This window comes from Ornithodoros turicata, chromosome 1, assembly GCF_037126465.1.
Source record: "Ornithodoros turicata isolate Travis chromosome 1, ASM3712646v1, whole genome shotgun sequence".
In the NCBI taxonomy this organism is placed as follows: domain Eukaryota; kingdom Metazoa; phylum Arthropoda; class Arachnida; order Ixodida; family Argasidae; genus Ornithodoros; species Ornithodoros turicata.
Window position 1 is genome coordinate 188,472,522 of NC_088201.1, and position 12,335 is coordinate 188,484,856.

Consider the following 12,335-nt stretch of genomic DNA (forward strand, 5'->3'; position numbering starts at 1 on the left):
TTATTGCGGAGATTATGGTCGCCGACACAAGAAGCGCATCTCAAAGCAGAGTGACTTTGTGAGTGTTTCTCGTTTGGACATGACAGCGCTGAAGAGAGTCCTGGGCCCAGCGGTCGCCAGCAACGTGGCCGAGGACGACCAGCTGTGCAGGAACCGCTTCAGGTATTTTCGCGACGTGATGTGTGACATGCCCTTTGAAGCTCATTCTTCGGCGCGTGACAGCGAATTTGTTGAGCCCGAAGAGAATCATAGAAGATATCAACGAACAGATCTCCTCTACCGATATTAATGTAACCCCTTTAAGACATCCGGGGTCCTTGAAAGGAAAAAGCATAGAGGCTTACGTTTCTCACAAGCATGCTCAAGTACATCGGCAATCAGCAGATCTGTGCGCCGCAAAATCGGTGATGCGTACGATGTGGACGAACCGCGTGAATCGGCAGTGGAGTGCAAGTACTGCCCGGACCTTCTAGAAAGCATTGCCAAAGCATACGAGAAATGTACCTCACAGCAGGCCCGATGCAAACTTCTAACGCTCTTGCCGGACACGATCAGCAAAAAAGAAACAATGACTTTGGTACCAGGAGCCACGAAATACGTCACCGATAAGGCAAGATGCATTAGGCGATCGGAAGGTGTTTGGGCCGTGCCAGATCCACGCGCTGGGCACCCGCTTAGTGAGGCTGAAGTTGTGACGGCACTGAAATACTACCTGGATGACGAACTAGAATGTTCCATGCAAAGTCCGAATAAGAAGGACGTTGCTAACACTTTGAGAAACGGCCAAAAGGAATCGGTAGTGAAAAGATTCATGACTCGCTCCATACGTGAGACATACAGCATTTTTAGAAAAGACCATCCGGAAATAAAGCTAGGTGTGACCGAGTTCTACTCCCTACGACCAAAATGGGTTCGAATGGTACCTTACCACTTGCAGTGTCTGTGTACCTACTGCGCCAACTTCGAACTTGTTATAATCGCAGCGAACACTGTTCCTGCAACAAAGTTATGCAAAGAAACGATTACAAGTTTGTGTGTGTATACGACCCCACCAGCGAAGCGTGCCTTTTCCGGGAGTGCAGGGGATGCGCTGAGGCTAAGCGCATAACCCTGAGGAAACTAGAGATTGCTGCGGAATGTGAAGTTGTGGTGGCGATGTGGGAGTCTGGTGACCTCGTCAGGAAGACCATGAGCGGGCGCGCATTTCTGAAAGAGATACGCAAGTGGGCCTCATTGTATGTAAAGGATGAGCACGTTCACAACATCCAGAGGAAGGCAATCTGGACCGAAAAGGGAGGCAGTTCGCAATGTTGAGACACATCGTTCTACACTTCGACTTTGCTGAAAACTGTACAGTGAACTTGCAAAATGAAGTGCAGGGCCACTATTGGCAGAGAAGCCAAGTGTCTATATTCACATGTGTGGTTAAAGCACAGAATGCCACACTAAGCATGGCGACCATGAGCGACGACTTACGGCATGACACAGCCCATGCGCTGCTTGCTTTGAAGCAAATATCACAAATCCGGTGACAAACACTCCCCAGCCAATTATCGTCCAATATCTCTTACCAGCATCTCATGCAAAGTTCTTGAGCATGTCATATATTCCCACTTGGTACAGTTCCTCGAATCCAACTCTTTCTTTCATCATAGTCAACATGGATTTCGGAAAGCATTTTCCTGCGAAACTCAACTGGTGTCATTCGTGCACGACTTAAGCTTTGTTCTTGACCAAGGGTCCCAGACCGACTGCATATTCCTTGACTTCTCCAAGGCATTTGATAAAGTATCGCACCGTCTCCTACTTCATAAACTCGGTGCACTCAACATTGATACTAATGTACTGTCCTGGCTGCATTGCTTCCTTTCTGATAGGAGCCAATACGTAACCATTAACGACGCTGATTCTTGTCTAGCTCCCGTACTATCTGGTGTGCCCCAGGGTTCCGTGCTTGGTCCTCTCCTTTTCCTAATCTACATTAACGACCTGCCGCAGTGTATTTCGTCATCGTCTATTTGTCTATTCGCCGATGATTGTGTTCTATACAAAGAAATTTTACAGGAGTCTGATGCCCTGCTTCTTCAGTCTGATCTTAATAACATATTAACATGGTGCCACACTTGGAGCATGGAACTCAATATTAACAAATGTAAACACATGAGAATAACACGAGTCCGTGGACACTGCCAGTCGTACACTCTTGATAACTTTACATTAGATTTGGTTCTTTCCTACAAATACCTGGGCGTCTTCATCTCATCTGATTTGTCTTGGAAAGCACATGTCGAGTATGTTGTAAGCAACGCTAACCGTACTTTGGGTTATCTTAGGCGCACCTTTCATCAGGCACCTCAGCATCTGAAGTTATCCTTGTACACATCCATTGTCCGTCCGAAGCTTGAATATGCTGTTTCGGTCTGGGATCCAGGTTCATCAGTCCTTGTTCAGGCCATTGAAACCATTCAGAACAGGGCTGCCCGCTTCATATTTGGCAACTACCAACGCACAGCCAGCGTAACCTCCATGAAACGTAACCTGCAGCTTACTAACCTAGCTTCCAGACGAAAAATTTCCCGTCTGTGCCTGTTCCATAAAATTTACTACCATAACGATAGCTTGCGATCTCGCTTTATTTTTCCGCCCGCGTACATATCAAACCGCACTGACCATCGTCAAAAGGTCCACATTCCATCTTGTTCAACCAAGACTCACGCTGACTCATTTTTCTACCGTACTGCCGTCGACTGGAACAACCTCCCCGGTTCACTAACGTCAATCTCGCCCATTGCTCAGTTCAAAAGTGTCATTAGTGATTTTATTGCATTGTAATCATCTTCGTTGTTTTGACATCATTGTTATATTTTGTACTCAGTTTTGTTTGTTCGATTGTTTTTGCTTCTGTAACCCATTTATTCTAACTACCACTCCCCTCTGTAACGCGCAAGCCCTGAGGGTATTTAAATAAATAAATAAATAAATAAATAAATAGTAGAAACGCTCGAGGACATTCTCCTCATATTTACACACACCGTGCACATATCTGACAGTGCTGCAGCACATTTCAAGAACAGATATCAGGTGCACGAAATGCGCTCTAATGGCCTGCTGATCCGTTGGATATTCTCTGCGAGTGGGCATGGGAAAAATGCTTGCGACGGTGCTGGCGGATCCCTCAAGCACGCGGCAAGCGTATACAACTACGGTCGCCAGCAGCGGACGTCATACGATCTGCCGAAGACTTTGTCTCTGTGCTGACAAATCGCAGGCATGCAACACATCTCCTGCACCTTCCTTCAGGCGAAGTTGCATCGTTCCGAAGTGCCGCACACGTCTGGTACAAGGCGAATGGCACGGAATCATCGGAGGTCCTTCTTGCACGAACAATGAATGAAGTCAGCATCCCGCATTAATATCTGCCCTCTGTGTATCTTAAAACTGAGAGAAGTTTACTCTGGTCCTGATTTCCATGTACTGTACCATAATTTGTCCTCGTTGTTTCTGCCTTTTCGCTTTTTGAACCAATCAGTGAATCTGATTCAAATATATGCCATAACTTCAAATTGTGTCTTAATCCATTCAAGCCATCGATTACTATGCGTGAAGAATTGGTGCGCCGAAGCCCGGCAAGCGATACGGTGGCGCGTCAGTTCACACGAACCTGGCGGGATAGGGTCGATCCCAACGGCAGTAACTCCTGTGAGCCAGTAACTCCTGTGAGTACTTACCAGAGGGAAACTTTGCATCAAAAGCAAGAAAAAGCATCCACATTGAGGCACAATTTTTCTTTTTCGAATAGAACATGGGGTTTTTACGCGAATGCTTGGCCAACTTCGACAAACCGTGTCAACCTATGTCAATTCAGACGCGATTTCCTCACAAACAGCGCGATGAAGAAATTCGCTCTGCATACCATTAGAAAGAGCGTACAACAAGCTTTCGTTTGATATGCATTTTATTGGGTTACCGCGAAAGTGAATCGCACAGGTACGGTAACAAAACATGCGCAATAATGCATGGGAAGCGTTTTTGTGTCCTTTTTGTAAGGTCTTTCAGAGGTCCCTGGGAAAAGATATCACTCACAGCCATAGCCCATGACCCAGTAATGCTGTCGCAAGAAGGCCAGAGTGACGTGAAATCCTGCAAGGAAATACTGCGCTTCAAAGCAGCCGAAAAACGCATTCCCGAGAACCGGCGTTCTCGCTACTCGCTTATTGATTTTTTTTATCTTGCGAACCGCTTTGTTCCGGAAAGACGGACCACCGCCAATGTCCATGCCACACATGCGGCTATCATATCAAAATTAACGAAGAAAATTGAGGACCCAAAGGTTGGGGCCCTGCCTGAACTGAACTGAAATGAAATCGCCCTTTAGTACGCAGGAACTAATGGATAATGATCGTAGGCTCGTTAAATAACCTTTCATGGTCCCTTTAATCCATTTGGACAGAGACATTCGAGTTGTATGTTTTTAATTCTTCTTTCGCATCCTGGATGGCGGACAATGGTTGAGTTCCCATCTACTTAATTTCTTTTTGTACAGTTTGGAGTTTGACATCATGGTCGTAAAATGACGTCAAGAATGCGCGGTTTCACAAGTGCAGGAACTACACTATAAAACAAAGGAAAGATCACCAACCTCTCAAAAACTGTGAAAGGTGAAGCTCGTGTCAACGTAGGTGTCCTAGCACAGGTCAGCCAAGCACAAAATTATGTGCAGTGATTGGCGATGTTGCTTTCAGCTACTTGATAGCCCACTGAGCGACATCTTCATGTTCTGGCTTGTTTGTGTCGATGCAGCGAGTCAGGTCTGATGACTTGCTGAGCAGGATTCTGCCAAAGATAGTGTCACTTCATCATTGTGGTTATGATCAGTGCGGATAGCACAACAAGCATGGCTGCGACCAACGGAATTTGACACCTTTGGTTAATGAAAATCAAATTGGCAACTTCCACGTGAGATCTGGGTGATACCACGGGAGATAAGAGAAGAGCAAGCGCTCTGGGAAAGTGAGGGATTCATTCGTGCAGCAGTCACCCTCTCAGATCATCACTTAGGTTTGGATCCGTGAAGCGGTCTGGGCGGCAAGCAGGTTTTGATGTAAGCCAGTAAACCTTGTTCTTCGTTCCGTAATTGCTGTGTTTGTGTTCCTAGGGGTTACGGTGTGTTGGCTATTCAACCACCCCAGGTTTCTGGGCAAAGGTTCCCACATACTGGAGTACTGGCAGTGGCAACTTCTGCGGGAGCACATTTTCGCATGAGAAGAAGTGATTGTGGAGAAGCAGGGGCCTCACCAGTGATGACACACCACAGCGATTCTTCGAAAGCGACAATTATGGGGATCGTGATGACGCAAAATGTACAAGAGATTAGGAATTAGAGTATAGGGATAAGGATAGAGTCAGTGAGACGTCCGATCCTAACATTTCAGCGATGTCTGTCCACAGACTTCCACAGCACCTGCGTAGGTTGGTTCTTCTGCCTGTGTCCTTTAAGCTATATCGCAGCCCAAGAATGTCCTCTAAGTGTGTCACATTAGCCTAAGTTTGGGGAGCAAAATAAAGCAAGAATAATTCTCCCGCATCTTCTCGTAAAAGTAAGAAGCAAACAAAGGCAACACTGTGTCACTTTTAAACTTGCAATGTCAGAGATTAATGCCGTGGTTCTGGTACACCCGGGAGCCAAGCAGGCTTTGGGGGGGGATTCGGGAGGCACCAATTTTATAAAGAAACAGACAAACGTGGTTGGGGGATCCGAAAGATTCGACTCACTCTTTTGGGCACTGGGATTCAGATTTGCGAATCTCGAATCCCTGACTAGGATTCAGTTAACCCATCTCTAAAATAAACAGCTATATCCTCTCCTTCTCAGAACATGTACAGCCGAACCTCGCAGTTAAGCTACAGTGAACATTGTTGGTGCAAATTATCGGTTATTGAGACTTTTGTCCGATTTGGTTGGTCACGCTTTACTTCTACGGGGATCCCGCGTTTACAACGAAGTAGGCTTCCCCATTTCCTAGCCTATTATCGGTTACCGCTAAGCGATTCATCGTGACTTTCCAACACACAAGCGCATTTTTTCCGGCACATTCGGGAGATTAGCTCCCGTTTTGGAAAGGTGACCCGCACGTCGAGGCGAATGACCCCGATAAGTGAGCAACGCGTTCACTGGCTGCGTGCTTCTAGTGCTTTCACACTCGTTCCTCCTCTCCACCGTGCTTTCGTCCTCGTCACCGTGGATTGCATCATTCCCGAAACTTCCCATCATCGAGTAGCCGGTATGCTGCTGAAACGTAAAGCACTGAGCATCGAAACGAAGGTGAATATTCTTCGTGACGTCGACAGTGGCATGAAGAAGGACGTCGTGTACAATTTCGGCATCCCGGCCAACACTCTGTCTACGATACTAAGGGCAAGAGGAAACATCAAGGGCACCTTCCAGGTGCAAGCCATCGCCAGCAACCGGAAAAGAGGTTTCGCAAATGATCCTTCCCAGATGTGGAAGACACAGTTATCACATGGTTCAAAGACGTGAGAGGAAGGAACCTGCCGGTGTCAGGTGCGTTATTGAAAAAAAAAAAAAAGCGTATGACTTCGCATTTTTACTTGGTCAGAAGAAGGTCGGCAGATAACATTGCCGTGGCAAGTGAGCTGATGGACGCAGACGTCATTGCTGGGGTCAATCAGGAACGCAGCAGCGAATGTACAGGAGCGGTGAGTGACGGTGAGTGCGACGATCGGGAAGACACGGACCTCCGTTTAACACACTGTGAGGCTCTCTCCATGGTACGCGTACTGAAGGATTTCTTTCTGGAACACCCGACAGCGTCCGATGAAATCAGGAACGCAGCAGCGAATGTACAGGAGCGGTGAGTGACGGTGAGTGCGACGATCCAGAAGACACGGACCTCTGTTTAACACACTGTGAGGCTCTCTCCATGGTACGCGCACTGAAGGACTTGTTTCTGGAACACCCGACAGCGTCCGATGAAATCAGGAATGCAGCAGCGAATGTACAGGAGCGGTGAGTGACGGTGAGTGCGACGATCCGGAAGACACGGACCTCCGTTTATCACACTGTGAGGCTCTCTCCATGGTAAGCGCACTGAAGGACTTCTTTCTGGAACACCTGACAGCATCCGATGAAATCACGAACGCAGCAGCGAATGTACAGGAGCGGTGAGTGACGGTGAGTGCGACGATCCGGAAGACACGGATCTCCGTTTAACACACTGTGAGGCTCTCTCCATGGTACGCGCACTGAAGGACTTCTTTCTGGAACACCCGACAGCGTCCGATGAAATCAGGAACGCAGCAGCGAATGTACAGGAGCGGTGAGTGCGACGATCCGGAAGACACGGACCTCAGTTTAACACACTGTGGGGCTCTCTCCATGGTACGCGCACTGAAGGACTTCTTTCTGGAACACCTGACAGCGTCCGATGAAATCAGGAACGCAGCAGCGAATGTACAGGAGCGGTGAGTGCGAAGATCCGGAAGACACGGACCTCCGTTTAACACACTGTGAGGCTCTCTCCATCGTACGCGCACTGAAGGACTTCTTTCTGGAACACCTGACAGCGTTCGATGAAACCAGGAACGCAGCAGCGAATGTACAGGAGCGGTGAGTGACGGTGAGTGCGACGATCCGGAAGACACGGACCTCCGTTTAACACACTGAGAGGCTCTCTCCATGGTACGCGCACTGAAGGACTTCTTTCTGGAACACCTGACAGCATCCGATGAAATCAGGAACGCAGCAGCGAATGTACAGGAGCGGTGAGTGACGGTGAGTGCGACGATCCGGAAGACACGGATCTCCGTTTAACACACTGTGAGGCTCTCTCCATGGTACGCGCACTGAAGGACTTTTTTCTGGAACACCTGACAGCGTCCGATGAAATCAGGAACGCAGCAGCGAATGTACAGGAGCGGTGAGTGCGACGATCCGGAAGACACGGACCTCCGTTTAACACACTGTGGGGCTCTCTCCATGGTACGCGCACTGAAGGACTTCTTTCTGGAACACCTGACAGCGTCCGATGAAATCAGGAACGCAGCAGCGAATGTACAGGAGCGGTGAGTGCGAAGATCCGGAAGACACGGACCTCCGTTTAACACAGTGTGAGGCTCTCTCCATCGTACGCGCACTGAAGGACTTCTTTCTGGAACACCTGACAGCGTTCGATGAAATCAGGAACGCAGCAGCGAATGTACAGGAGCGGTGAGTGACGGTGAGTGCGACGATCCGGAAGACACGGACCTCCGTTTAACACACTGAGAGGCTCTCTCCATGGTACGCGCACTGAAGGACTTCTTTCTGGAACACCTGACAGCGTCCGATGAAATCAGGAACGCAGCAGCGAATATACAGGAGCGGTGAGTGACGGTGAGTGCGACGATCCGGAAGACACGGACCTCCGTTTAACACACTGAGAGGCTCTCTCCATGGTACGCGCACTGAAGGACTTCTTTCTGGAACACCCGACAGCGTCCGATGAAATCAGGAACGCAGCAGCGAATGTACAGGAGCGATGAGGGACGGTGAGTGCAATGATCCGGAAGACACGGACCTCCGTTTAACACACTGAGAGGCTCTCTCCATGGTACGCGCACTGAAGGACTTCTTTCAGGAACACCCGACAGCGTCCGATGAAATCAGGAACGCAGCAGCGAATGTACAGGAGCGGTGAGGGACGGTGAGTGCGACGATCCGGAAGACACGGACCTCCGTTTAACACACTGAGAGGCTCTCTCCATGGTACGCGCACTGAAGGACTTCTTTCTGGAACACCCGACAGCGTCCGATGAAATCAGGAACGCAGCAGCGAATGTACAGGAGCGGTGAGTGACGGTGAGTGCGACGATCCGGAAGACACGGACCTCCGTTTAACACACTGTGAGGCTCTCCCCATGGTACGCGCACTGAAGGACTTCTTTCTGGAACACCCGACAGCGTCTGATGAAATCAGGAACGCAGCAGCGAATGTACAGGAGCGGTGAGTGACGGTGAGTGCGACGATCCGGAAGACACGGACCTCCGTTTAACACACTGTGGGGCTCTCTCCATGGTACGCGCACTGAAGGACTTCTTTCTGGAACACCTGACAGCATCCGATGAAATCAGGCACGCAGCAGCGAATGTACAGGAGCGGTGAGTGCGACGATCCGGAAGACACGGACCTCCGTTTATCACACTGTGAGGCTCTCTCCATAGTACGCGCACTGAAGGACTTCTTTCTGGAACACCTGACAGCATCCGATGAAATCAGGAACGCAGCAGCGAATGTACAGGAGCGGTGAGTGACGGTGAGTGCGACGATCCGGAAGACACGGATCTCCGTTTAACACACTGTGAGGCTCTCTCCATGGTACGCGCACTGAAGGACTTCTTTCTGGAACACCTGACAGCGTCCGATGAAATCAGGAACGCAGCAGCGAATGTACGGGAGCGGTGAGTGCGACCATCCGGAAGACACGGACCTCCGTTTAACACACTGTGGGGCTCTCTGCATGGTACGCGCACTGAAGGACTTCTTTCTGGAACACCTGACAGCGTCCGATGAAATCAGGAACGCAGCAGCGAATGTACAGGAGCGGTGAGTGCGAAGGTCTGGAAGACACGGATCTCCGTTTAACACACTGTGAGGCTCTCTCCATGGTACGCGCACTGAAGGACTTCTTTCTGGAACACCTGACAGCGTCCGATGAAATCAGGAACGCAGCAGCGAATGTACAGGAGCGGTGAGTGCGACGATCCGGAAGACACGGACCTCCGTTTAACACACTGTGGGGCTCTCTCCATGGTACGCGCACTGAAGGACTTCTTTCTGGAACACCTGACAGCGTCCGATGAAATCAGGAACGCAGCAGCGAATGTACAGGAGCGGTGAGTGCGAAGATCCGGAAGACACGGACCTCCGTTTAACACACTGTGAGGCTCTCTCCATCGTACGCGCACTGAAGGACTTCTTTCTGGAACACCTGACAGCGTTCGATGAAATCAGGAACGCAGCAGCGAATGTACAGGAGCGGTGAGTGACGGTGAGTGCGACGATCCGGAAGACACGGACCTCCGTTTAACACACTGAGAGGCTCTCTCCATGGTACGCGCACTGAAGGACTTCTTTCTGGAACACCCGACAGCGTCCGATGAAATCAGGAACGCAGCAGCGAATGTACAGGAGCGGTGAGGGACGGTGAGTGCAACGATCCGGAAGACACGGACCTCCGTTTAACACACTGTGAGGCTCTCTCCATGGTACGCGCACTGAAGGACTTCTTTCTGGAACACCCGACAGCGTCCGATGAAATCAGGAACGCAGCAGCGAATGTACAGGAGCGGTGAGGGACGGTGAGTGCGACGATCCGGAAGACACGGACCTCCGTTTAACACACTGAGAGGCTCTCTCCATGGTACGCGCACTGAAGGACTTCTTTCTGGAACACCCGACAGCGTCCGATGAAATCAGGAACGCAGCAGCGAATGTACAGGAGCGGTGAGTGACGGTGAGTGCGACGATCCGGAAGACACGGACCTCGGCTTAACACACTGTGAGGCTCTCTCCATGGTACGCGGACTGAAGGACTTCTTTCTGGAACACCCGACAGCGTCCGATGAAATCAGGAACGCAGCAGCGAATGTACAGGAGCGGTGAGTGACGGTGAGTGCGACGATCCGGAAGACACGGACCTCCGTTTAACACACTGTGAGGCTCTCCCCATGGTACGCGCACTGAAGGACTTCTTTCTGGAACACCCGACAGCGTCTGATGAAATCAGGAACGCAGCAGCGAATGTACAGGAGCGGTGAGTGACGGTGAGTGCGACGATCCGGAAGACACGGACCTCCGTTTAACACACTGTGAGGCTCTCTCCATGGTACGCACACTGAAGGACTTCTTTCTGGAACACCTGACAGCGTCCGATGAAATCAGGAACGCAGCAGCGAATGTACGGGAGCGGTGAGTGCGACGATCCGGAAGACACGGACCTCCGTTTAACACACTGTGAGGCTCTCTCCATGGTACGCACACTGAAGGACTTCTTTCTGGAACACCTGACAGCATCCGATGAAATCAGGCACGCAGCAGCGAATGTACAGGAGCGGTGAGTGCGACGATCCGGAAGACACGGACCTCCATTTATCATACTGTGAGGCTCTCTCCATGGTACGCGCACTGAAGGACTTCTTTCTGGAACACCTGACAGCATCCGATGAAATCAGGAACGCAGCAGCAAATGTACTGGAGCGGTGAGTGACGGTGAGTGCGACGATCCGGAAGACACGGACCTCCGTTTAACACACTGTGGGGCTCTCTCCATGGTACGCGCACTGAAGGACTTCTTTCTGGAACACCTGACAGCGTCCGATGAAATCAGGAATGCAGCAGCGAATGTACAGGAGCGGTGAGTGTGAAGATCCGGAAGACACGGACCTCCGTTTAACACACTGTGAGGCTCTCTCCATGGTACGCGCACTGAAGGACTTCTTTCTGGAACACCTGACAGCGTCCGATGAAATCAGGAACGCAGCAGCGAATGTACAGGAGCGGTGAGTGATGGTGAGTGCGACGATCCGGAAGACACGGATCTCCGTTTAACACACTGTGAGGCTCACTCCATGGTACGCGCACTGAAGGACTTCTTTCTCGGAACACCTGAAAGCGTCCGATGAAATCAGGAACGCAGCAGCGAATGTACAGGAGCGGTGAGTGCAACGATCCGGAAGACATGGACCTCCGTTTAACGCACTGTGAGGCTCTCTCCATGGTACGCGCACTGAAGGACTTCTTTCTGGAACACCTGACAGCGTCCGATGAAATCAGGAACGCAGCAGCGAATGTACAGGAGCGGTGAGTGACGGTGAGTGCGACGATCCGGAAGACACGGATCTCCGTTTATCACACTGTGAGGCTCTCTCCATGGTACACACACTGAAGGACTTCTTTCTGGAACATCCGACAGCGTCTGATGAAATCATTCGTGATGCGTTTCATTCGCTTGACAAGGTTGAAGTGACTGTCGTGAACAGTGCACGAAGCGACAGAAGATTACAGATTTCTTCAAATAAAACGGTTGTGTTTGCCTTATTGTGTTTTGAACCGATTTTGAAATATTGCGGACGCTACGCTTGTTCCGGCAGGAATTTGTGAGAATCATTAGTCACATTTAAATGCTGTACTTTGACAGCGAATATCGCGTATCACGAACCAATTTGCGATTCTCGTGCGACTTCGTTGTAACAAGGTTCGACTGTAGTACATCCACACAAGTGTGTGTGGTGGGGGAACGGGGGGGCACCTTGAGGGTCAACATGTATGTTGGTGTTA